The 27,462-nt window shown below is 38.8% G+C and overlaps 1 protein-coding gene across 2 annotated transcripts in view; it reads left to right on the top strand.

Annotated features, from left to right (window-relative positions):
• Window positions 1-27,462, top strand: part of JAK1 (Janus kinase 1) — a 107,127-nt gene that overhangs the window by 5,003 nt on the left and 74,662 nt on the right. The gene's annotated exons all lie outside the window — the stretch shown is intronic.

Raw genomic sequence — 27,462 nt, 5'->3', positions numbered from 1 at the left:
CCACCATGGTTTTGTAAAATGCTTCCTAGAAACTTTATGGCACACCTTTAAAGTCTTGAGAATTAAGAAGTAACTGCTCCCCTACAAAACCCCAACCACCCTTTTATATTACAGATTAATTAGCTCATTCTTTGTATTTACAGCATGAGCAAAGGCACAAAGGTTGTGTGTGTGTGTGTGTGTGTGTGTGTGGACTGCCATGCAGTCCATATGTTTTTCTTACAATAGATTAAAACTTACTTTGATTTTAATTTATGATTGGTTAACAGTTTGTCTAATTGACCTTCAAGTTGTGTGTGTGGAGAGAGAGAGAGAGAGAGAGAGAGAGAGAGAGACAAAGTTGAAGGTGGCTCCTTTGTACTAGATCTGAGTCCTGGGATACAGCCTAAGCTGGTGGGGCTTGATATGCAGAATGGGGTCAGATTTTGAAGACAAAGACTCAAGTCTGTGAGCACAGTGACCTTAGGGGCTTTGGCCTGTGTTGTGTGAACTGGAAGCCATTCATAGTTTTTGAGTTTAAGAATAATATTAGCAGATGACACATTGAAAGTTCTGTAAAGGGTCAGTTTCATCTGATCATTGTGCTTCTTCCCTCATCACAAAATATTCTTTACTTAGCCACTACTTGTCAACTATTCAGAAGACTATTAGGAAATAGGAGATACTTAGAGCCATAATAGATGCCATGCAGTCCATATATGTTTTTCTTACAATAGATTAAAACTTACTTTGATTTTAATTTATGATTGGTTAACAGTTTGTCTAACTGACCTTCAAGTCAGTAGGAGTGGTTGAGAGTATGAAAGTAGAAAGGCTCATTTTCTGAAGCAAGCGGTGAAAGCTTTTAATTTGGGAAGTGAATAAGGAGTAGTACCATAACTCAAAAAGTGAAACATTTCAGGTGGGGCTATTCATTGGAAGGGCCACTCCATTCTAAGTGCCCTACCAAAGTGAAGGTACCTCTGTCAAGCATGGTATGTATTTAACCTCACTAAGAAGTTAAATTGTGTATAATGGAGATGAACAGTATAGTTCTGGTCGTTAGCAGAAAATGGCAACTTTAGGGGCTGGCCGATTTGAAAGTATGCAAGTGGTGTGGGAGGTGAGGCTAGGCTGAGAAGCTGCTGTCGGCAGAGCAATAGGACAGACTTCAGGTTTCTTTTTTTTTTTCTTTAAAGATTTATTTATTCATATAGAACTGGAGTACAGGCCAGAGATGCGGAGGGTGAGAGGATTCACCAGGAACAGAGCAGGGAGCAGAACAGGCAGATCTCTGAAGTACACTGCTGAGGAGAGCAGCAGGCGTGTCAGGAGAGGTCTGCCGCACCATGTGGTCACCTCCGGGGCAGGCGGGGATCAAACTCATGCAGAATTGTCTTAAGGTTCTTAGTGCAGTGCTTTAACCCGCTGCGCCACAGGGAGGGCCCTCAGGTTTCTTTTTAAAGTGAAAAATCAGTGAGAATCTGCTTCATGAAAGGTGCTTTAACTCTTTAGGATAAGAGTAATTTGAGTGATGCAAGTAGGGGCTGCTTCTGAGACACTTAATTGAAGAGCTGTGATTATCTGCAGGGAAGGTAGTACCAATTTCAACTCACCTGGGTGAGGTTAAACATGCAGAATCACCTGTTTTTAAAATGGTGTCTTCCCAGTTGTGTGAAAATTAAAAATCTTATAAAACCATAATAGTGCTCCAGAGAACTTTGTTGCTTAAGGAATTATAAGACTTTAAAGGAATTCTTAGGAACTCTTAAATACATATTCATCCATTCTCGCCACCCCCGTTTTATTTTTTTAAGCTATTTTATTTACTTAAGGCATACAAGAGCTGGGTGTAGGCCAGTGGTGGGGGTTGGGGTGGAGAGAGGATTCACCAGAGACAGAGGGGGAGAGAATGGGCAGATTGACTGAAATATACTGTTGAGGGGAGCAGTGGGCAAGTCTGTGCCATGTCAGTGAGCTCCCTGGCTGGTAGTTGTATTTTTGTGATAACTTCATAGAGCTGAGGCTTAACCCCTTGCACCATAAGGGAGGCGGCCCCCCTCAATGCTTTTTATTGCTCTGTTCTTCTACCCACACACCCACCCCTTTTCCGAAGTACACATATACCCCTTTTCCTAAGTCAAGATTTACTGAAAACACAAAACTGTAAGAAGTCACCCCTCCCCAGTCATACTTTAAAATTCATATTTATGTTGCATTATTCACATTTCTACAGCAGTAGTTTTTATGAGCTTGAAAAGCAACTTTTATTTTCATCCCTTGTGTTTTGACAGCAAAAGATTTAGCTGTATGTTGAAAAAAGACTATAAAACTTAAAACCCCATAATTTGTATTTGTGGAAGGGCAGTGAGAGGGAATTCAACCTTAAAATGACCTATTGTGGTATTAAAAAAAAAGCAAATTTAAGTCTGTTATTTTCAGGTATATTGAGTAACTCAGGCAGGTTTGAATATATGAAGTAGAAATAGACAACAATTTGTAATATAGCTTGTTTTAATGGGCTTAAGGTTATGAGAACTGACAATAGTTCAGTTAAGTACAATTACATTTATAGGTTTATTTACACAGATGATTTACTCAGACTTTAGCAAGGCTATAATTTATAACAATTTTTTTCAATTAGTGTAATTTAAAATGTAATGGGGGCCGTGCCCTCTCTGGTGGCACAGCCGGTTAAAGCACTGCACTAAGAAGCTTACTTCCTCATGAGTTCGATCCCCACTTGCCTGGGAGGAGATCCACATGGCGAGGCAGACCTCTCCTGACCCGCCTGCTGCTCCCCTCAGCAGTGTGCTTCATCCATCTGCCTGTTCTGCTCCCCACTCTGTCTCTGGTGAATCTTCTCACCCTCCGCATCTCTGGCCTGTACCCCAGTTCTGTACGAATAAATAAATCTTAAAAAAAAATGTAATGGGGACTTCCCATTACATTTACAGCAAACTAGACAACTCTCCTGTTACTTTGCATAACTGCAAAAAACAATGTAAATGGTGCCTGGGATTAAGCCTCAGCACTATGAAGCTATTTGCAGCCTCTGCAGCATAAGCTCCATCCCAGGACAGAACTACTCACAAGACTTCTAGCCTGTCTTGCCTGCTGTTCCCCTCAGCAGTGTATTTTCAGTCAGTCTGCCTGTTCTGCTCCCCACTCTGTCTCTGAATCTTCTTCCCCTCCCCGCTCCAGTTCTTAGGTATGCAAGAATAAATAAATCTTTTAAAAAAAACAAATAAGGGCCCTCCCTGGTGGCGCAGCGGGTTACAGCACAGCACTGAGAATCTAAGGCCTCTTCTGCATGAGTTCGATTTGACCACATGGCGTGGCAGACCTCTCCTGACCCGCCCACTGCTCCCCTCAGCAGTGTACTTCATTGATCTGCCTGTTCTGCTCCCCACTCTGTCTCTGGTGAAGCCTCTCACTGCCCCTGAGCCTCTGGCCTGCACCCCAGTTTTGTATGCACAAATAAATAAATCTTTAAAAAAAAAACAAATAAAATATTATGGTAAGAGAAAAGACAAAAGAAAAAAATTAGGGACAATATTATCTTCCCTCTCCCAACCCCCAAATAGTCTGCCAAATGTATCTTTCTCAGTGAAAAATCCTGCTGTTAAATCAGTTTAGTGGATCACACATAGGAGGCAGACAGATATGACTTATCAAGAGGTCCACTGGATCTTCTGCCAAGTGTACCTGCAAACACATTTTTAGGGTTAAGGTACAAGACATGGGCTTAAAAAGGTAAGACAAACAATACCTACATTTAATATTCTTACCAGTTTTGTTCAGTTAACACCATTTTGTAAAGCTTTAGGTATATTCACTGATGTGCTGTATACCATTTATCTAATTGGGACAATCATTTGCTATATTGTGCTATCTTCAAAAAATTCAATTTTAATTGTTTAGAATGACCAAACAGTAGTTAGATGAATGGGGAGGTCACAGGAAGCTGTTGACTTGAACATATATTGTAGGCCCACTTAATGTGGACATAGGTAGTAGAACATTAATAATTGCATAAACTGAGATAAAAATGCACTTATATATAACATATTAAATAAGACAGGAAGTTTCCTTGCTAGTAGAAAATATAATTAAACAATTATACCATTGTTTTTTGCAGTCATGCAAAGTACCAGGAGAGATGTCTAGTTCGCTATAAAGCAGAAGTTGGGACAATAAGAAGGGGTCTCCGACATTCTGTGGGGGTGGAGTGGGGAATGGGATCAAAAATGGGGGGGGGAACGGAGGGAAATGCACGGGACTATGGTGGTGGCACAGGGGTGATTTGGTGATGGGAAACCCGCGGGGATTACAATCTAGATGGAAAAAAAAATGTGCAAAATGATGTAAAAATAAACTTTAATAAAAAAAAAGGGGGTCTTTGATACAGGTTTTTTTTTTATTTGTACAGAACTGGGGTACAGGCCAGAGATGCGGAGGGTGAGAGGATTCACCAGAGACAGAGCGGGGTACAGAACAGGCAGATCGACGAAGTACACTGCTGAGGGGAGCAACAGGTGGATCAGGAGGGGTCTGCCTCACCATGTGGATCTCTTCCAGGGCAGGCAGGGATCGAACTCATGCAGAAGTGGCTTATGCTTCTTTGTGTTGTGCTTTAACCCGCTGCACCACCTGGAAGGGCCTGTTTTTGTTTTTTAAAATCAAAGTCTGAAGAGTGAAAGAGTTATCCAGGCTAAGAGGTGATTTTCCAGCTGTAGGAAACCACACTTGAAAGGACAGACCTGCAGTGGACCCAGCACTATATAACTGACGCAGAAAGAACAAAGATGCAGTTTGGTGAGGTAGGCAGGAATACGATCAATTAGGGCCTTCTGGGCCATCTTACTTTGGACTTTGTAATATAGCAGGGAAAATTGAAGACTTTAAAGCAGGACAATGACATGGTGGGACTTGAGTCACTGTATGAAAAGAAGAAAGAAAAAAGAATCTCATCCCCCTCTGTGCTATTCCTGGGGGCATCCCATTCTCTGCCATTTTGCTGTCAAATGCCTTAAAAGCCTCCTTTCCCTTCTTGAACTCCTTGTGCAGCCTGATTACCACCTTCACACTCTGTAGACTTTTCTTTAAGGTCACCAGAGACCTTGATGGCAAGTTTTAACACCTTTTTACTGCTCCTTTTATCTGAAACATTTAATGCTAACCATGCCTTCCTAAAGCTGTCTTGTAACCCCATTGCTGTTTGGCTTCTGAGACTCAAAACTTCTTTCTTTGCATCTTTGTCCTCTTTTTGATCTTCTCTGTTTTTCCTCATCTCTCCCTTCTCTCTCATGGAAGACTTTCAAAGGTTCTGCAAATGGCATTATCACATCTGTTCCTAAAACTGCGGGTGACCAGGTTTTACCTGAGATGCGTTAATCCCTTTTATGTTCTTTTCTACTGCCCAGGTGCTGGTTGAACAGCTTTTTAGGCACTATTCAAGGCATTGGGGACATTATGGGGAGTGAGAGACAAGTTCTCTATAGAGGAGCCAATATTCTAAAATATTAAACAAACTGGATAATTTTGGGTGGGGTAAGGGCAATAAACAAAACTAGCAATGGGTTAAGAATGTGTAGGTGGGTGGGAGCAGAATCACCTTTGAGCTCAGACCTGCATGATGATGAGTAGGAGCCAGCTCAGTGCCTTTTCTTGAAGAGTGTATGGGCACTAGTACAGACTAGGGGGCCTAGTCCTCAGGGGTAGAAGATTTTTTCTTTTTATGTTTTTTTTTAAAGATTTACTTATTTGTGCACACAGAACTGGGGTACAAGCCAGAGGCTCAGGGGCGGTGAGAGGCTTCACCAGAGACAGAGTGGGGAACAGAACAGGTAGATCGACAAAGTACACTGCTGAGGGGAGCAGCGGGCCGGTCAGGAGAGGTCTGCCACGCCATGTGGTCACCTCTGGGGCAGGAGGGAATCGAACTCATGTGGAAGCAGCTGTTAGATTCTCAGTGCAGTGTTTTAACCCGCTGCGCCACCAGGGAGGGCCCTCTTTTTATGTTTGGCTTTGTTATTTTGGATATCTTGAGGACACCTACCATGTCACTGCCTTCAAGCACCTATTGTATATTTGGCATCATTAGAGGCTAAGTCATAAAGAATAAAAGGATTTCAGAGGGGTGGAGGATGTAGGGATAGGTAAAATAGGCATTTCGGTTTCATTTAGCTGTTCTACAGAAAGTTAAGTATTATGAAATGTTTTTGAAATTTTAATTAATCTTGATTAACTGTTACTTTATATTATCTGGCTATTATATAACATATTCCATATTTACCTGTTTGGATGTGGGTGTGTCAGATGTGGTGTTACGAGAAGCACTCTACAGTGGAAACAGGAAGATCTGGATCTGTCTGAGGCTGTCTTCTGCTCCTCATTAGTTCTGTGACTTTGAGCTCATAATTGATGCTCCATTTTTCTTAATTGCTAAATGGACTCAATAGTACCTATAACAAAGGTAGTTTTGTGAAAGTTAAATGAGGTAGAACATAATAGAATAGCTTCAGACCCTACCTTCAAGTCAGCACATTTAGTAAAACTTCATTATTCATTCCCATCCCCACTTGGCAGAGAATTTGTAAATGAACACTGGCAGGGAGTTTGCAAATGATTATGTAATGTGTACCTGTTGTAAGTGGGAACTTTCAAGATGAATATTAATTAAATTAGAAATTTTCATGCAACAAACTCCCTTGTGCAAATGGCAGGATTCTCATTACTACATTACTACAAAAATAAGACAGTGTTTCAGATTCACAAATCTGGAAACAGAACCTAGATTTGAATACTGATTTATTTTACTAGCTGAGTGATCTGAGGTAAAATTTTCAATCTGTTCATGCCAAAGTTTAATAAATAGCATCTACCTTATAAGGCTATAAGGATTAAGTGAGCACATGTGTATAGATACAAACCCATGAGCATTTGCCACTATTTTGTTATCATCCTTGTTTTCCTGCTTATGTAGACATTCCATAAATGATCTAGGAATTTCCCCTCATCTTTTTTTCATCAGAGAATTCCTTAGTTCATGATATACCTATCTGTTTCCTTGTCTTCAGTCCCATCCTAATTAACTTTGTTTTTAAGGTCTCATTTTCTCATGTGTAATGCACTCTCATAGTGTACTTTCTTTACTACGTCTTGCCTAGACACTTAAAAAAAAAAAACAAACCCGTTTTTGTTTTATATGACAACTTAACATTTTCTAATAATGATTGATAAAGCCAGCTGTGTTGAGGAATCTTTTATATATAGGAAGATGGAAAGAGAAAATCATACCGTATTAAGCAAATGCAAAAAGCCAAACATCATTGTTTATTGAATGCTTGTCTGCCAGAAATAACCATCAGTAAACCGAAACTTGGAATGGGTAAATAGCATGTTTAAAGGCACTGGGTTTTTAACATGGGAAAACCTGGATTTGATTGAAGTAGGTTTTACCAGGCCCTTGGTCTCAAAATTCCTGAGCTTAGTTGCCTGAAAGCTTGTAGGTATCTCAATATTCCATTTGCACTTCTTATTCTTATATTGTGCTCCCCTTAAACTCCAGCCTTCTAGATGATAAGATCATTCATAGTTCTCTTCTGAAATGTTTTCTGCTCTTTTGGCAGGGCAGATGTACAGTGTTTCAGATACTTTGTGTTAAATTGGCCTTTTGTGTGTTGACTTGGAAACCTTAACCACATTTATAACAGTGTGTGTGAGGGGGGAAATGTGCTTCAAATCTCAAGTAACCAAGTGGGAATAAATTTTCTAAACAACAGTGCTGTTTATAAAGTAGAGATTGCTACTGTATTTGTTGGAGTGGGTTACTTACATTGGTGTACTTCAAAGATTTATGTATCATGCCTATATCAGGCACATTCTGGAATGTACACACATAATTGTGCTTATTTACTTAGCTGTCTGCCCTTATTGGTGATTGACCTTTGTATTCCCAACCATTATCCTTCTGTTAAGCATATAGTGGGAACCCTATGAAGAGACCTACTTAGTCCTCTTTAAAAATCAGTGCTTTCTGGACTATGGTGATGGCACATGGGTTATTTGGTGATGGGAAGCCCACGGGGATTACAACTGACATGAAAAAATGCACAAAATGATGTAAAAATAAACTATTATTTTAAAAAAATCAGTACTTTATACTTTTCTGCATGTCTGGTATATGTCCTTTTTTTTTTTTTTTTTTTTTGGAAGATATTTATGCTTACAGAACTGGGGTACAGGCCAGAGGTGTGTGGTGTGTGTGTGGGAGTGGTGTGAAAGGATTCACCAGAGACGGTTGGGTGCAAACAGGCAGATCACTGAAATACAATGCTGAGGGGAGCAGTGGGTGGGTCAGGAGAGGGCTGCCCGCCATGTGGGTCAGCTCCCTGGCCAGGGATTGAACTCACGCTACAGTGGCTTCAGAGAGCTTCATAGTGCTGTGCTTTAACCCCTTGTGCCACCAGGAGAGCCACATGTCTGATATATTTCAATACAGAAATCAGTGTTGTAAGGGTCAGGCAACAATGAAAGAGGAATACTGCCATATAAGTTACCATTCAGATGAAAATACTGCTTTTCTGCTAAGTTGAATTCAGACATTTTAAAAGGTATTTGAAAATCAGACATTTATGAGGATATCACTTTGCTTATTGGGAGGCAAAGAAAGCAGTCAAACAGGTTCCTTCTTGGCTTAGAGTCTTGTTTTCTTTTCCGGTTAGAACTGATAGCTCTAATGGTTCTGAGAGATCTTGGAGACAGGTCTGCTATGAACCCCAGCATATTTTCTCCCAAGTATATAGACATTTTCTAGTAAATGCTGTTTATGGGTTTATAGCACATAATGATCATAAAATCTTAGAACTTTGAGTTGAAAGAGTTTTATAACATGTATAACATAACACTTGCCCAATTTTATTTTATTTATTTATTTTTTAAGATTTATTTATTCGTACAGAACTGGGGTACAGGCCAGAGATGCGGAGGGTGAGAGGATTCACCAGAGACAGAGTGGGGAGCAGAACAGGCAGACCGACGAAGTACACTGCTGAGGGGAGCAGCGGGCGGGTCAGGAGAGGTCTGCCACGCATGTGGATCTCCTCCGGGGCAGGTGCGAATCGAACTCATGCGGAAGTGGCTCCAGCTTCTCAGTGCAGTGCTTTAACCCGCTGCGCCACCAGGGAGGGCCACTTGCCCAATTTTATAATGGAGAAAACTAAGAGCTCCAGCTCTTACGTGACTTGTCCAGGACCTCTGTGGGTCACCTTTTTAATGGTTTATATAGCATCCTTCTGTATTTGTGATTGAGTGATAAGATAACATAAAAGGTAGTCAGATGTAGACCTTAGGAAGCCAAATACCCATATATGCAAATAATTATGAAAAGTCTGATGTATTTATGGGTAGGATGGAGATTACTGAGAGAGGATTTGTAGGATCTAGCTATTTTTTTTTTTTTGGATGTTATAAAAGGTGTAGTGTTTATGTGAGTAAAATTGTTTTTTCTTGACCCTACCCTACCAGAGAGAGTGGGGAGCAGAACAGGCAGATCAATGAAGTACACTGCTGAGGGGAGAGGGCGTGGGCCAGCCATATGGATCACCTCTGGGGAAATGTGCCTGCCATGTGGTATGCTTTAACCTGCTGTGCCACCAGGGAAAGCCCACTCTTCTTTTTTTTTTTAAACATTTATTTATTTTTGCATACAGGAGCTGGGATGTAGGCCAGAGGTGCAAGGGACCAACACAGGCAGATTGACTGCAATACATTGTTAAGGGGAGCAGCTGGTGAAACAGGAAAGGTCTGCTACTCCATGTGGGTCAGCTCTCTTCTCAGGGATGTAACACTTGCAGTAGTGGCTGCAGATAGCTTCATAGTTCTGAGATTTAATCCATTGTGCCTTCAGGGAGGCCTGACATTTTTCTTAAGCCTGCCAGTTCTGTTCCCCACTCTGTCTCTGGTGAATCCTCTCACTCCCTGCGTTTCTTTCCTGCACCCCAGTTCTTATATGCATAAATAATAAAAAAAATCTTTTAAAAATACTGTTAACCTTTAATGATAAAGAAAAAAGCTCCCCAGAATTTCTGAAGATGGAGCTTGTGCTGTTTGGTGGTTATAAAGATTTCACATGCATAGTATACCCAGAGTTTTTTTTTTTTTTTAATTGGTTAGGTTAGCATCAATGAAATCAACAAAGCTATTTTATCTTTGCAAAGACTTGTGTTAACATGTTCTTAACTACACTCCTTGGGGAGTGCAACTCACTTTTAAGATTTTGCTTCAGGCATCTCTGTGAAGCTTTATATTGTGAGCCTTTCAGAGTCTAGACATGAAACTGGTTTGATATTCTCAGCTTTGCAATAGGTAGCCTCTTTACATTGTCAGAAATACAGTCTGCAGTTACCACCATGCTCAGCATATTCCTTCTTTATCTGTTTATTCCTTCTTTCTTGCCTTTTGGTCCATACAGCAGTCATTATCCCTAGACAGTTTGTTGACTGGATTTGTATTTAATAAAATTAAGCCCTGTTAATAATTAGTGAAAGCTAAATCAAGGGAAATTATAGTTAATGGAGCACTGCATTGAAGAACCGGAAAGGGCAAAGTTCTTAAAAGAAAGGCATAGATAAAGGATCTTGTCTATGCATTATCTTTCTGATCTTTGACTTTATAATTAGTGTATGCCATCCAAAGCCTCCATTTCAGGATAATATTTAGGCACTTCTTAAATTACCATAGGTAATTTAGAAACACAGATGTTTCTAAATTTGTATTTCTACCTAAAACTTTTATGCATTATTTATGCATATGATCCAGTGTAGATTTATATTGATAATGACTTTTAAATTTTTTTCTTCAGAAATACAGTATTCTGGTCTCACTAGATGATATATTTACTTGCTGCAAAAATCATGTTAAAGATGAAATAATCCTTACTAAATTAAGGAAAAGGTATGTGATACTGCAGATAAAATTTCAAAATGTGCAGTGGAAAGAAAATTCTTGTTTAGCAACCAGTTACTTTATAAAATTACTTCTCTGTTGATAGTGCTAGGTTTTTTTTTTTTTTTGACTAGAGGGTAAACAAGAAAGAGTTTGGGTTTTATAAGACTATATATAATGAAATTATTGTAAGGAAGTGAGAGGCAGAATCTATGAGATCCAGTAAGTGTCAAGGAGTCATCCCTTCATTTGGAGTCCTTTTTGTTTTACTATGTCTCATTCATTGGTCCCTATTCCTTCCTACAATGGTTTTCTCCAAATGACTTGAGAGTGAACTGACTACCCCAAGATGATGTCTTCTGGCTCTCATTTATCAAATTTCAGAAGAACTCTTGGATTGGGTTATCCTTTGTTCCTATAGGTGGACAGTGGTTGGTCAGACATGAGTCATGGATAAGGGTCAGTCAGGGCACATAAATAGAACCACATAGAATGAGAGGATTTTAGATAAAGACAAAGATGTTACCCTAACATTGTAAACTGGCAGTTTACAAAGAGTTACCATCTTAATAATCTTTATAGTTCAGTAGTGTTAAGTACATTCACTTATTACACAGCCTATCTGAAGATTCTTTTCATCTTGCAGAATTGAAACTCTATTCTGTTAAACACCAGCCTCCCTGTAGTCCCTTCTCCAGCCCCTGGCAACTGCCTTTCTACTTTGTGTTTGTATGAATTTGATCATGCTAGGTACCTTATTATATAATTATAATGATGCATTATATTTCCTTTTGTAATAGACTTACTCTATCTTAGCATAATGCCCTCAAATTTTGTCCATGTTATAGTGTGTGTCAGAATTTTTTGCCTTCTTAAAGCAGAATGATGTTTCATTGACTTTATATAACATGTATTGTTTATTCATCTGTCATTGGACACTTAGGTTGCTTCCAACTTTTGGCTATCAAAGCCTGTTTCTTGATTTAATAAAACAAAATGAATGTGATTTGTTTGCCTTTTTTTTTTCAGTTCCTGCAATCAGTTTTGTTCCTTTCACTAAAAATATTCTGATGAAAGTCTTAAAAAGGAAAGCCAACCTAACTTTAAGTCTATAGTATAAAAGCAGAGTAAAGGATTAATTTTCTTCTCAGCTGTGTTTAATGTGCAAGTAGTGTGTAAGTGTCCAGAAAGCACCACTGTGCTGCCTGTGCCAAAAACTTTATGTATTCTCTGCATCAAATTAGTCTATACTAGCAAACATCTGGAAGAAGAAAACAAAGCTATTTTCATCCAGTGTGAAGCAGCAATAAATCCCTGTAGGAAGTATTTATCAATGTCTTCATTCTCCATGAAAATCTAGATCCATTGTCTTCTTCATGTTTTATATTAAAATATCCATTTCCATCCAAGCTATATTAAATTTCATTATTGAAATATTACTCATGGAACATTTGTATCATTTCTTATAATTTGGTAGTTTATTTTGCATATAGTTAATTCAATCAGAAGTAGTTTCTCTCTGTTTGGATTTTATCTAATTCTGGATCATCCTCATTTGTCGGCAGCCTGCTTCCAGTAAAAACACCAAGCTGATACAATTACTCCAGATGTGTGAACTTCAGTTTGTAGAACTTCCTTTGTTCATATACCACATCTCCACCATCATTCCTGCTTCACCTGGAGAATGCCTAAAAGTGTGGGGGTAGAGAAAGGGAGAAACATGGCTGACCTCAGGTGCTTCATTTGATCTTTGGATTAAGACATTGCTGCTTAACTTAGAGTCATGTGCCTGGATTCCTTCTGGGGATCTGATAATCTGTAATTAAGTCTTTTCATGACACTGAGCTTTGGTTTCTTTATCTGTAAAATGAAGTTTTTTTTGTAGGTGTTTGAATATCAGCTCTGAGGCTCATGTTCTACCCTTAATTTGTCTGAGAAGAGGTTCAGAGGACTCTGAAAAGAGGCGTGTTTTCTATTCTTGCATTACAAGCATGGGGGATTTGAATTAATTGTTGACTGACTTAATTTTTTTGATCATAAATACAGGGCAAATGATCTTCATTTTAGCTTTCATTTCTTATTAGTACCAGGGTTTGTAGTCAGGCACACACACAAACACACAGTATTTGTTTCAGATAGTTTTGGAATAGAATTTTTGTGTTTTTCTTATTTTTTAAAATCAGCTTGCTGCTTCCCCTAATTGAACTGTCATAGTGTTTGGATGTAGGGCCTTTTCCCACAGGCTGTACAGGCTTGTTGGTATCTATTTACCTGTATTTTATACATGGCTGTGAGAAGGCCTGGCAACATGTAATATTTGTGAATGTTTGTATTAAATGTTTGCAGGATTTTTTTTGTCTGTGTGAACTCACATTTAATGTGTTCCAAAACAATAAGCTTAACATCATTGAAATATGAAAGTATATGTGTATATTGGTCTATGTAGAAAAGAATAGCAGGGAGACCTGTAATCTAGGCTAGTCTCTTATTTCTGTCTTCCTTTAACTGACTTGTACAGCATGCATGTGCTGGTGGTATAATGCCATAATGCCACCTCAGTTTTTTTAAAATCTTCTAGGGGGATTATAGCCATGAGTCTGATGTCACACATTGTACATGTACTGTTACCCAACTCCTATGTGTTTGATTGCATTGATTTGAAGATACTAAAATACCTTATTCATGGTATAAAGTATAACTTGTGTGACTTTATTATTTTTACTATTATTATTTTAAAATTTATTTATTCATACAGAACTGGAGTACAGGCCATAGTTGCAGGGGCAGTGAGAGGCTTCACCAGAGACAGAGTGGGAAGCAGAACAGGCAGATTGACAAAGTACACTGCTGATGGGAGCAGCGGGCGGGTCAGGAAAGGTCTGCCACTCCACTTGGTCACCTCTGGGGCTGGGGATCACCAGCTTGCAGTGCTGTGTCCTAACCTGTTGTGCCACCAGGGAGGGCCTTATTATTTTTAAGATTGAGGATTCACCAGAGACAGAGTGGGGAGCAGAATAGGCATATTGACTGAAATACACTGCTGAGGGGAGCAGTGGGCGAGACCAGAGAGGTATACATATGGGTCAGCTTCCTGATCAGGGATTTAACTCGTGTGTGCAATGGCACACATGATAGCACTGTGTCTTTAACTCCTGCACCACCAGGGAGGCCCTCTTCTCTGAATTTTAAACTCATGTTTTATACCCCTAAATCCCTTTGTGTGTCAGCTTCAAATTAGTGACTCCAAAGTTCTATAAGTTGTGAATCTCTCAGGAATTTGGGATTATGTATTGGAGTTGGAGTGGAGTAGCTTTTTCTGCTTCTTCCCTTGCCCAATATAGTGAGCAGTAAGCTGCCATTTGCTATTCCCAAATGTGTGCTCATTCTTAGAGGTGTGTATTGTGCTTGTGTGTGTGTGCGCACATTCTCTATCTCTCAGAAACACACACACACCACACACACACACACACACACACTCCTATTCATGCAAAGATCTGTTGCTCACGGAATCATCTGGCATTCTATATCTAGAAAAGAGGGTTGGTGATAACCATAACTGTGCCGTGGGGCAGGGATATCTTTAGGACAAAATACATAGACTTTCAGATAGCAGTGCTCTAAATATATATATGCACCAGTCCCTGTAAAAAGAACGCTAGGTGGGTCTTCAGTTTAGTTCAATTAATTTAATTGTTACATATTAAGATAACTATAACATTAACTAAGAATGCTACAGAGGGCAGACCCCTCCTGATTGTGTTCTGCAGGGTGAAGATGCATGTCCTGAGACGTGTTGTTGCCATCTACTTCTGCCCTCATCTTCCTGAGCAGACATATAATACTAAGAAGAGGGACTGTATGGGGAAACCTTTTAGTTTTTCAGTTTCTTTTGCAGTGAGCTCTTATTTTTAACTGAGAAAAAAAAAATACAGTATTGAGCAAGAGTTTACTTACTAGTCTCATTATAGAGCTTGTGCTTTTCAGCTTTATAAATGGTTATGGTGTTGAGGGAAATGGAGCAGTAAAATCAAGCTGAAACATGACCATTAAACCCAAACTAATAAAATCATCTGTGTGCCTACATGGCTGATGATCTCCACCCAACTTTCATAAATGAAACATGGAATCAAGGGTTCAGATAAGTAAATGCCTCTGGCTATATTTTTCTAAGTAGGTTTGTAGGCCAGAGAAAGATTTTGCTGCTATCTGATTATTACAAAGCCAACAGTTGGTAAGAGCCTTTCTGTTATTAATGGTAAAAAAAGACATAAAATCACACAGTGCATCTAAAAGTTTTGATTAAAGTGCCATTTCTTGCACTTTTGTATAAATTGTAAAAGTCTTTTAATTTGGAATGACTATAGATTAGCAGGAAGTTGTAAAGATAAAACAGAGAATCCCATATTGATACTAGAGATTAAGGCTGTGGTTTTTATTGTGATGTTTGTGAGTTAGGGAGAGAAAGTGTGCCCAAGGCTGTCTGGGACAGCCGTTTCAGCCCCAGCTATTTTCTGGGACAGCTGTCCTAGGTATTGCGATTTACAGAGAAATGTTCTAGAATCCAGTGAATGGATCCTGTCTTTCCTTCTTTATTTGTACATCACTATGGCCCTGGTGTCCATTGAAGAAAATGCAGTGACTTTTCAGTTACTTCCCTTAGTATCAGAGATGAACCATTATTGCCTTTGCAGGTGATTCTGTCATTAGCATCTCAGGTATTCTGTCACAGCAGGAAAGGCTGGATCGACAGCAGATGACTGCCAGAGACCCAGATGGTTTCTCATTCTGACTGAGTAGGTGGAAAGTTGGAGACTTGGTTTACAATGAGTTATGATCACTCTAGTTTTGTCCTCTGGTGGATAAAGGAAGGAAAAGGTCAGAAATCTGTTTAATCACTTATAACACCCTCCAAGTCTGGTGCTTTAGTTTGATCACAGTTGATGCAAAATTAATTTATTTGGTGGTGTCATCTCAAAGATGTCAGCTGTCTTTGTAGTCCCACTTACTAAAGTTAATCATGGAAGAAGCTCCCCTATTCCTATTTTAGAGGAAGTGGTGTAGATCCTTGTGATTGAATTGATCTTCAGGTAAATTAGTTTTGTAGGTTGATCATGAATCCACCTTGAACTCTGCATGCTCCTGTTGCTGGACTCTCATTCATCTACTACCTTTTATGTTCTAAACACTAACTGACAAACAGGTATGAAGAACACCTCCTCACTCCCTAGTAGAGTCTGGTGGGTGACATTTACAATGCAAAATCAAGCTAAGGTTGTAATAACACATCTTAATAGAAGTGAGTTACTGCATTTGTCTGGGGGAGTCAGGATGATGTGGGATTTGAATTGTACCTTAGAGAATCAACCAAAATTCTTTATGCTCAATAACTGAGGAAAGGTAGTCCCTTGGGAATAGTATGGGTTGAGAGGTCACTCATGTGGGTCCATGACCCAAAGTTCCTATGTTGTTTTGTAAGTGGAATGTCAAGCTCTCCTTTTGCTGTTTTTTCTTTATTTTATGAATTTACTATGTTGAATCACTGCAACTTCTTTTGCACTGATGTCAGGTACTTAACCAGTGAGAGAACAGTGCAGTTCTTCACTGCTTGGTTCCTCTGGTTGTAGCTCTCCATCCTTAATCTTTCTTCCCTAGAACAATCTCATGGTGTGCCTTTGTGTTGTCATTCAGCATATTTTTTAGGACAAAGCTGGAGGAATTTTGAGTGATGTCTCTTGTGATCCCACTGAAACCCTTTCTCATTGATCTCAGTTGGTACCCAAGATGGAGGTTGTTTTAGGATCTTTCCCATGTCTGCATGTATTTTCTGGATTCTTCAGCCCTAGCTGGTTTTTGGTCAGCATTTATCTTTGCTGATTAGGAACCTGATAGTGTCTGTGTGACTTTTCTGGAAGCTCTCCAGTTTCGAAGTACACCTGATTAGACCTCTGACTATGTGTCTTGTTAATATATTTGTATTGAGTTTAGTATCCATTGAGTTTAGTATTTATATAGTAATTGTATACTCTCTGTGATTGAAACTCCTAAAGACAGTTTTGAATGATTAGTTACTTCCATATAAAACAAAGTGAGTCTAAAGGAAACCAAGGATTCTTTGAAAGTAAAAACCTTCCTAGAGCAGGAGGTTTAATGAAGCAAATAGATTGCTTTTGTGATCCCAGAAAAAGAATACTCACTTTTTATACTTTCTTGCCATTGTCACAGACATGAGAATCCTTTGAAGGGAATTACAACACTGTAGTTTTGTGGAAACAAGTATGATAGAGCTTCATGAGAACTTAGGGCAGCCATTCTGCCCTTTGAACTTCATTGATGTTCAGCACCTTCCTTTGAGGGATCTTGAGGGGAGGATGCAGGTGGTTGGTGGGTAATGTCCAGGACATGGTGGAAACATGTGAAAGACTTCTGGAATTTTGCTTTCAGGCAGTGTTGTGTAAGACCCTGAGAAATTTCTTCACTTCCTCTAGAAATGTGTGCAAGAGGGGGATGTATATCACTCATTCAAAGATTACTCAGGAGCTGAAAATGCTGTACTAATGAATAATTTTGCTGAGCTAGAGATTGTTACTAAAGTCTGGATGATGGTCATTGATACTAAAGTCTGTATGATGGTCATTGTTACTAAAAAGGTGCTTCCTGGGTCCAGAAATCTAGGGATTTAGGTGTTCAACGCAGAGGGGTCAGAGCCTTCTGTTCTCTGTTTTTCTGTTCAACTCTAATGATTTTAGGCTTTATCAGTAGTAGTCTTAGAATTTCTTTTTTTTTTTTTTAAGCTTTATTTATGCATATAAGAACTGCGATATAGGCCAGAGATGTGGGGGAGAAAGGATTCACCAAAGACAGTGGCAGACTGTCAGGTAGACTGACTGAAGTACACTGCTGAGGAAAGCAGCGGGCAGGTCAGGAGAGGTCTACCACACCATGTGGGTCACCTCCCTGGCCTGGAATCGAACTGATACTGCAGTGACCACGGATAGTTTCATAGAACTGTGCTTTAACGTGTTGTGCCACCAGGGAGGGCCTGGTCTTAGGAATTCTTAATGGGGGAGAGTAACCTTTGGTTCTCAGTTCCCTTCTCTTACCTTTGGAGTAGTTCAGGAGTAGTTCAGGAGTAGAGGCAGTGCAGCTAGAAGTCAGTATGGAACAGGTGTAGAGTTGTAAACCTAAGCACCAACTGGAGACAGTTAATGTCTGGCATATAGTTGTCCTGTTAGATTTATTTGATAATAGCATGAATGCTTTATTCCATTTTGCCAATTTTTAAAAAAATGCCAAAGCCTTAGTATTAGGAGAAGCTGAATAAAGGTATGTGAAAACTCTTTGCACTATCTTTGCAGGTTTTGTGTAATTCTAAAATGATTTAAATCAGGGGAGATGGAGTTGTTTAGAGATTAAAGTTTCAGTCAAGCAGAATTAAAATGACAGTATATGTATAGTTAACAATGCTGTAAATGGCATTTAAAAATTGTAATGAGGGTGAATTTGTTTTATGTGTTTTTTTTATTACAATAAAAAAGAGAAGAGTTAAAACTAGCATGAGAGCATAACTATCAAGAGCAGCAAAACTAGCATGTCCATGCCTGGCACATAGTTGATGGCTTAAGAAATGCTTACTGGATACAAGACTGAGTTACGTTTGATCCTGGCAGTATGTACAGGTAGTCTTTGGTTAACTTATTGCTTTTACAAATCTCGTTGTTTATCAAGTAGAATAAATCTTAGAGTTGGGATGATCAGTAAATGAGATTTAAAGATTACCGGACTTGTCCAGTATGTGATAAATGCTCCAAAATATAGTTATTATCATAATTATTGATAGTTTTGATAATCTGTTTTAACATTTCTTTTTTTAAGAACTATCCATGTTTTGCTGTTATAATTAGTAGTCTTATGGTTGAATCTCTGTGTCATGCATTGCATTTTCTTAGGGTAAAGTTCTGAGTTGTCACATGGTGTCTATTTTTTTAGATCTTTGTTTTATTACAAATACTTAATACTTATTTATTCCAGATACTTTGTAACAGTTTACTTCATTCCTCACAAGAGTGCATAAAAACAAATTTTTGATAAACAGAGATGAGAGGGTGACACAGGGACTAGCCCTCTACACAAAACCATTACACTAAGGGTAAAAAGGTTGAGGGGGACCTCCAAATGTTGACTTGAGTGCCCAGAGTTTGATCCCGATGGACACACACACAAGTAACTATGCCAAATAATTACATACCACGTTGTTTTGTTGGGGCACACTGAATTGCTTTCATTGCGGCTTTGTGGACTCAGAAGCTGGCATCCAGGGTGGACAGCTGATCCAACTATATAGTATCTTACTGCTGACAGATAGGGGAATAGAAAAGGAGTGATTTTTGCATAGGTCCTTCCTCCCCATAGTAGTTGTAGCCTGCTTGGAGTGTGGGTAAATGGGGTGGGCATGTACTACAGATCTATCTAATTAAACACTACCTTTCCCTTTTAATATTAGAACTTGAAAAGAATGGTATGTTTTAGTGGGTTTTGGTTCTTGAAAGCTAAGAAATTCACTTTCAAATCCAATCTCACATGGTACGGTGGACATAGGTATCATAACTTGAAGTGTTGTAACATTTACTTATGATAAAATCAAGAAGACAATGAAGCTAACTTAATGAGCACCAACTTTTGCATTTGGTGCCAAGTGTCAGTCACCTACAGGTTTCATTTCCAATTTACTTTTGTTTTTAGTTTGTACTTCTGAATTTTAAGCTTGTAGTTGGAATTTAGGTTATAGTAGAAATCTGTTCCCTATGGTTAAGTAATTGCAAATACCTTACTGGTAATCTACCTTGCAATTTTAGGGTACTCTTCAATTAAATTGACCCAGAAGTCTGATAGGGGGAACTTTTATCACAGTAGTAATACTACCTTCTCTGTGACACAGTGGATGACACGTGGTAATGTGTAGTTGCTTTTTTTTATTCTGATGTAACTTTTTGTGAATTCATTTGACTGCAGATGTGCAAGATTGCCTGACATTTGAGTGTGCTCTGAGTATGCTTAGAAGTATACTTCTATGAGCGATTTGAAAGGAGCAGACAAATATACAATTTAATTTAAACAGTTGCATACCAGCTTTCTTCCAAATTAGTGACATTTACAAGATGTTTAAATACAACCTTAAATCGAAGAGAATAGCTTTTTTGAAGTTTGCAGAAAGATAATGTGAACACATTGTTGATCTTCAAGAGCTAAATTTCACTTGAATTAAGAGTAAAAACATTCTATTCAGAGTTTGTGGGGGCTAATTATAATTTTAGAAATGTTAAAATATATCTTAATTTAATTTGAATATGCTTTCCCCCAGAATTGTGTTATATACAAACTTTTTGGTTTCTTAGAACATTGCATGAAAATCCTTATCTGTTACTCATTTTGTAATTGATGAAATTAGAGAGGGAAGTGACTTTGCATAGATAGGTTTCTCAAAAAGTTTCTGGGAAAGCTGGGAAGATGAATAATTGGGTTTCCATAGGCTTTTCTATGTTGTTTTTCTCTGCTGAACAGTTAGACTTCATGTGAGGTTTAGGGAGTTAGGAAACTTGCTCCTTCTGGGTATGTGTGTGCATATGTCTAGGCACATGACTGTATGCTCCTATGTACCCATTTATACACTGGTCCTCATGAGAGCTAGCTTCAGTTAAATGAAGGGGGTGAAGTGTGGGGCTCAGCTTGAGCCTACCCTTTTGGCAGTATTCTTTTTTTCTGAATCTTTTTTGCCATTGGTTGCATGAAAATTTACTTTCTCAAGACCCAAATAACTGGTTTTTGTGTTCTGACAAGTAATAGCTAATTTAATAAACTATTCTGGGTTAAAATGTAGGCTTGAACTCAGACTGGTTGCCTCTCCCTGTTTGTTGTATTATCTTATGAAATAGATAATGTTTTTACCCCAGGTGCCTATTTCAGGGGTTATGGGAGGTTGTTCTTAATAATGTATTTCTTGTTTCTTGAAATCTCATGGTGTAGAGACCCAGTTTTAAGAAATTAGACCAACCTTCCTCTGGGTTGCTGGTGGTCTGTATTTTGCCTTTGTGACAGTTAGAAAACAATGTCTTGTCTGGGTGTGACTGCCTAGGATTGGGTTAGGGGAGTGGGGGGAGGAGGAACTGGCCTGGCTTGCAGCAGGCAGGCAGGAGTCAGTCAACACTCCCTCACCTCATTTGGCCACTCTTGGCAGTACATACACTGTTTAGCCATACACTAGTTCTGATCCTGCCTGCTATCTTCTAGCCAGATACAATGACTTCATTGTTTTGCATTTTATATATATATATATATTTTTTTTTTCTCATTGTGGGTGTTTAATAAATGTTTTGGTTGACTGATAATTTGGAACTGACCAAATACACAAAATGACATTTTGCAGGGTGATACTTGTTTCATTGCAGCAGTGACCATATGTTAACTTCAGCATTTCACAGGTCATTTATTTTTTCAGTAGATACTTATTGAGCACTTACTATGTAGAAGGAGGCAGGTTACCAACAAATATTTACTGAATGTTGATTATATGCCAGCCTTTTGTATGTATGGTGCCATGAGATCCAGTGATGAACAAATCAGACATGTTTCTTCCCCTCATTTCTAGTGAAGGAGATAGACCCCAAACTAATACACAGGCCATTAAGTAACAGAATTCTAGGTTCTGATAAGTGCTCTGTGGAAATTAAACACAGATGTGCTAGGGTACAAATAGGAGTTGGGGAAGAAAGGATACTGGAGATAGGGTGACAAGGATCCTCTTGAATAGAATTGTCAGGCAACCATCCCTCTGAGATGAACATATAATGAGATCCAAAGAATGGTGACGAACTGACTTGTAAAGAGCAGTCAAGGCAACTTGAACAAAGGTGGGAAATAATTTGGTTTATTTGAGGAACTTGAAGTATAGACTTGGTGCATAGTGTAAGAAGATTGAAGGCAGTACTGATAATAAATACAGTGAACACTTCCATCCATACTGTGTGTTAAACATTGTGCTGAGTGCCTTCTTGTCTGGTTGATAGCAAACCTCTGAAGTATGTATTACCATTCTTGTTTTAGAGATGCAGGAACTAAGACACAGAGGACTAAATAGTGTCCCTGGAATTCACAGCTGGGATAAATGTTAGAGCATGGATTCATTCAAGCACAGGTGGTTTGAGTCCAGACTCACCTAATATCCAGGGGAAGCTGGATTATGTCAGGTCTCAGGTTCTTTATCAATGGGAATTAAACGAGATATTGTGTATAGAGTGACTGCATATCATTAGTTATTAATTACATGGCCCTTAAGTGTAGTGTCTACTATTGGGAAAGGATATAGGAGTAAAGAAGGAACAAATGTTCTGGAGAAGGGACATGTGTATATATCATCTACTGTAATCAAGGAAAAGTGAGGTAAGAGCTCACTTGAGGAAGGTACTGTGAAGGTTCTATAGTGGGGTCTCAGTTCCTTCTAGCTAGAGAATGAAGAGGGATTTGAAGGCAGGACACTTTATCATTGACCTTGAAAGACGGTCAGCATTCACACAGAACAGGTAGAAGGACCATTTTTTCCAAACCATTGGACAATCAAAGATGTAATATGTGCTAGAACCTGGAAAGTAGAGGGTGGGACTGCAGCTGGCCATTCCAGGGAGAGAAGCAGGAACCAGGTAAAGACAGAGTCATGATGGATTGGAGCCAGCTCTCAGCATGTTATGCTGAAGCTTTAGGTATTTTTGCATGAGGAAATATTTGGTTATAGTGTTCAGAGCTAATCTAAAGGTCTAATTTTGATTCTAGGTGAATCAGTGAGACAAGCTGTCTGTCCATCTTGAGTGCTCCCTCTCTTCCTGGCCTGTGCAGAGAAGAAGTACCATTCAAGTAGAAGCTTTATTATTCCACTCCTCCATATAGTTTGTTTTACAGGTGGTTGCAGACAAATAACTAGTGTAGGCTTTGGAGATAGGTAGATGAGGGCAGGAATTCAGGTTCTGTTACCACCTTTTGAGCTATGTAAAGTACATATAGTAAGTTCACAGGTGATCGTAGTAGAAGTTGGTAGATTGCATGGTGTGGAAGGCTCAGAATCCCCACAGGAACACTGAGTATGGATTTCAAAGCCATTCACAGACTCAGTAGAACATCACGGCATGGTGTTATTTGCTGTACTCATCTTACCTGGCCACTGTGGGATAGAAATAATGGCATACTTTAAAGTGTTTCTGATTGTGAGTGAAATAGCAGCTTTACATTCTACTCCAGTAGCTGTATGCCATCCTCCTACTCACCAAAGAAAGAATGGAAGGAGTTCAAGAACAACTTCTACCCTAATTCCTCAAATTTAATGAACACCTGCTTAGCAGCCAAGCATAGACCTAACCTTGGTATAGCTTTCTCCCATTATCTGAAAGTAGAACATTGGTAGGATAGCATCTGGGAATGCTATTGCGATTAACTTACATGTAATGATATTTGTGTGTGTCATATTCAGAATATAATCTACCAAATCATTCCAATTAAGGGTGTTCTATTTTTGGTTAGTGAAGTTATCCTATACACAAACTTAAAAGAGAATAAGATTTTACTAGCCTAACAACAGCATTCAACTGACTCTGATTTTCTGTGGGGCTTTATTGGTTGGTGGTAGGGCTAGGAACTTGGCATTTAGTGGGCATGATCAGAAATACTAAAAATTTTTTAATGTTTACAGAGATAGTCACGTATAAGAAAGTTTTCAGTGATCACCATGATTTTCAGATGTCTTGTCAGGCCTTCTTGTAGAGGAAATTTTGTTTATAGTTTCATGAGTCTAAAATCTGCTTCCATTTTACATAAACTATTTTTTTTGCATCACTTTGATATACCTTGAATTTTCTAGGAATGCAACTGTATAATGACTATGTTAATATAGTGCATTTTGTAACTGTACTATATAGTTCCATTTTTAAAAAAATTTGTTTGAAACTTTACCAAAAGCTGTTCACTGTTTTTGTAAATTGTGTTGTTGATGTTGGTGTGCTTGTACTGTGTCATCCAGAAGAACATGCCATTATCTGTGTATTTATTACATTTGTGGTTATTCCATTGTTGATGCAACTACTTGATTACTTCTTTATGTTTTCTAACATTCTCATGGTAGAACAAGTATATATTAAGTACAGATTCTTAAAGTATTTTAAAATTATCTTTGGACATTATACTAATTTTATTGAAATTTCATTCAAGAAATTTGTATTTTATATTACCCTGGTGTTCATTTCAGGGTAGTAAAAGAAGCATTAAAATTAATGTTTAAAAAAGGGGAGGAGACAGGGACTATTGGTTTAGAGCATTGGTTTCATATTGATTAGACTTGGTAAAGTGCAGAGGAAACGGAAGGGAAAGTTAAAAAGGTTATGATGGTGGGCCCTCCCTAGTGGTGCAGAGGGTTAAAGCACAGCACTATGAAGCTCTCTGTAGCCACTGCAGCAGGAGTTTGTTCCCTGGCCAGGAAAGTGACCCATATGTCACAGCAGACCTTCCCTGTCCTGCCTGCTGCTCCCCTCAGCAGTGTATTTCAGTACATCCACCTGTTCTGTTATTTACTCTGTTTCTGGTGAATCCAGGATTCACCTCCCTGACCCCCACACCTCTGGCCAGTTCCCCAGCTCTTATACACATAAATCAATCAATCTTTTTTTTTTTTTTTAAAAAGTCCTGATTCCAAACTTATTTGAATTGAGTTTGTTTTTAGTGAGGGTTTTGACGTTCCAGAAATTGGGTGTGTCTAAGTAGATATGAAGTGGTTACAGTGGTTTAGTTCACAGCACCCTGAGAATTGTAGCCTGAGGGCCTTTAATTTTTGTCATATTCACCACAGCCAACCATGGGAGTGTCCTTATGTGCTCTGACCCAGAGTGGTTTAAGAACATTAGAATGGTCTTTTCAGATGTTAAAGTTATCTGTTTACTTCTCAAGAGTGATTTTTGTATTGTTAAGCTTCTGCAGTTCGAATCAAATAACCTTATATAATTGCTTATAATCTCAGCGTGGTCGTTTATAATCAGGCAGGATAATGAAGGAGTAATGAGATTGGAAGTTAGAGAAACAGGGCAACTCTTCCCCTGAAGGCATTAAATGAATAGGAGTCGGTGCCAGTAAATAGTGATATGTATACCGGATGTATAAATAAAATGTTTAACAAAGAAATAATTATGCTATATGTCAGTCAGTGTAAGGTGAAATTGACAGAAATAGGTGTAAGAGGAGATTGGGTTGGAATGGACCTTAAAGGGAAGGGTAGAATGTGGAAAAGTTGTACTTGTTTCTGACTCTAAATTTCCATGCTGTTATTATCATAAAGCAGTCCATTAACTTGTATTCTGAATTATCATTTATAATAATTGGTATCTTTTGTTATTAACTAATGTATGACTTTGTGTGTACTTCATCCTTGACTACAGTTAAATGAGAGCAAATTGGTTATGGAAACGTAAGCTCAGAAACCCTCGTGCCCAGGGTCACTTAACTTGTTAGTGGCAGGAGGTAGGATTTAACCTCACGTTTGATGCCAACACCACTCTTTAAACTTTTCCACATATTTGTTCTAGAATCGTGTTGTGATTAGCATTTTTACTCAACATTTTCTACCCAGATTACAAAACAAATTTCTCTAGGCCCAACACATGGAAATTAAAGTTTTTGACATGTAATCTATGATTATATTTACATGAAGTATGGGTTAGAAAGTTCTAGCCCATTTAGTAATATAGCAACTTAAAGCACTTGACAAGCATGGTTAACCAAAAACCTTGATCATACTAAATGTTTGAAGTGGCCAAGGATAAGAGGTTTTTATATTGCTTCTACTCAGCTTTTAAAAATGTGTTTGTAAACTGAGAAGCCTAGGTGAATGGCACTTATACTACTAGTGTTAGACTGGTCTTGGAAATTCCCTCATTGTGACTTCTTGTAAACTTGGCTGAATAAACTGAAGGGAATTGCAGCCCATGTATAATAAAGGTGAGAATACAAAGTGAATTCCCATACCTCCAGCTATTGTGAAGTTAGTTGTACCTGTGAATGAAGATATCAAGTCAGTGAAAAACATCTTGTTTTTAAATAAGGATCTGGCTAACTGTTCTCAAGTAACTACAGGGAGGACATCTGATACTGTTTTTTTCTCCACTTCTTAAAAAAACAAAGACCCATATCATACTGTTGGCTGCTTTGGAAATTTTTGCCACCAAAAGTCCTATTTCTTAGGAAGGATTGCCAAATGTCTAACTGTGTAAAGAGAGGATTGAAGGCCCTGTGTTGCTCCACATTGCCTAACCAGGTCTGTGAATTGAGGCAAGTTACTCTGTCTTTGCCTCTGTTTATTCAAGTCATGCTGTAATTAGATTTCTTTTCTGAGGGCAAATTTCAAGAATGGTCTTCTTAGTAGGGGATGAAAGAGGGTATATGTCTGGGGTCAAGCCCAAATGAATAGCTGTCTGGATTCCTAGCCCAGCTGGTCTCCCTGAGACTGTTATTTCTGTCCTAGCTTCCCCTGCCCTTGCCTGTCTAGGCTTCTGACCCACTTCTTGATGTATAAGAATGGTGATAGGAATGAACTGTTCCTAGTCATGTAACTGATTCTGATTTTGACTCCGTCACTTTGTTCCTTTTGGAAGTAGAACCCAGTCATTGGTGATGTTAGGGATAGGGATAAGTGAGTAGCTTTTTTATATACTTTCTTTATCTGACAGTTGCTTAGCTCCAGCGATCCATAGAACAAAGGAAACAAATGATAGCAGGAGGAGAGGTTTTTCTTTAGTTTGTTTTAAAGATTTATTTATTGGGCCCTCCCTGGTGGCGCAATGGGATAAAGCACAGCACTGCAAGCTAGCAGCAGTCCTGGAGGTGATCCTTATGGTGCAGCAGACCTCTCCTGTCTTGCCAGCTGCTCTCCTAAGCAGTGTACTTCTTTGACCTGCCAGCTCTGCTCCCCAGTCTCTCTGGTGAATCCTCTCACCATCCCTGCACCTCTGGTCTGTACTCCAGTTTGTTTATGCATGCATAAATAAATAAATCTCTGGCTGGGGATCAAACTTGTGTTTCAGTGGCTTGCAAGATTGCTTCATAGTGCTGCTCTTTAACCTGTTATATCACCAGGGAGGGCCTGAGAAGGAAGTTTTGGAAACATTTTTCTAGTCTAAATTGCTACAAAAGATTGCTCTACTTCCGTAAGTAAAGTCTATAGAAGACTGAACTATTTCCATCAGCAAAATTGTAAGTTTCCCACAAATTCATTTTGGTCACTTATTTTCTCATCTCCAGATCACAAAGCAGTTTAGTGAGAATATTTACTTTATTTTTCTTTGCTGTCTCTTTAACCCTTTCTGCCTTTCCCCTCTTTTTTAAGCTCAGCAGCATCACTTTTTTTTTTACAAAAGTTTATTTTTACATCATTTTGTACATTTTTTTTTCCATCTCGATTGTAATCCCCGTGGGTTTCCCATCACCAAGTCACCCGTGTGCCATCACCATAAT

The sequence above is a fragment of the Condylura cristata genome, unplaced genomic scaffold (assembly GCF_000260355.1).
Source record: "Condylura cristata isolate star-nosed mole 26May11 unplaced genomic scaffold, ConCri1.0 scaffold00008, whole genome shotgun sequence".
Classification (NCBI taxonomy): domain Eukaryota; kingdom Metazoa; phylum Chordata; class Mammalia; order Eulipotyphla; family Talpidae; genus Condylura; species Condylura cristata.
This window is presented reverse-complemented; position numbering and strand designations above follow the sequence as displayed.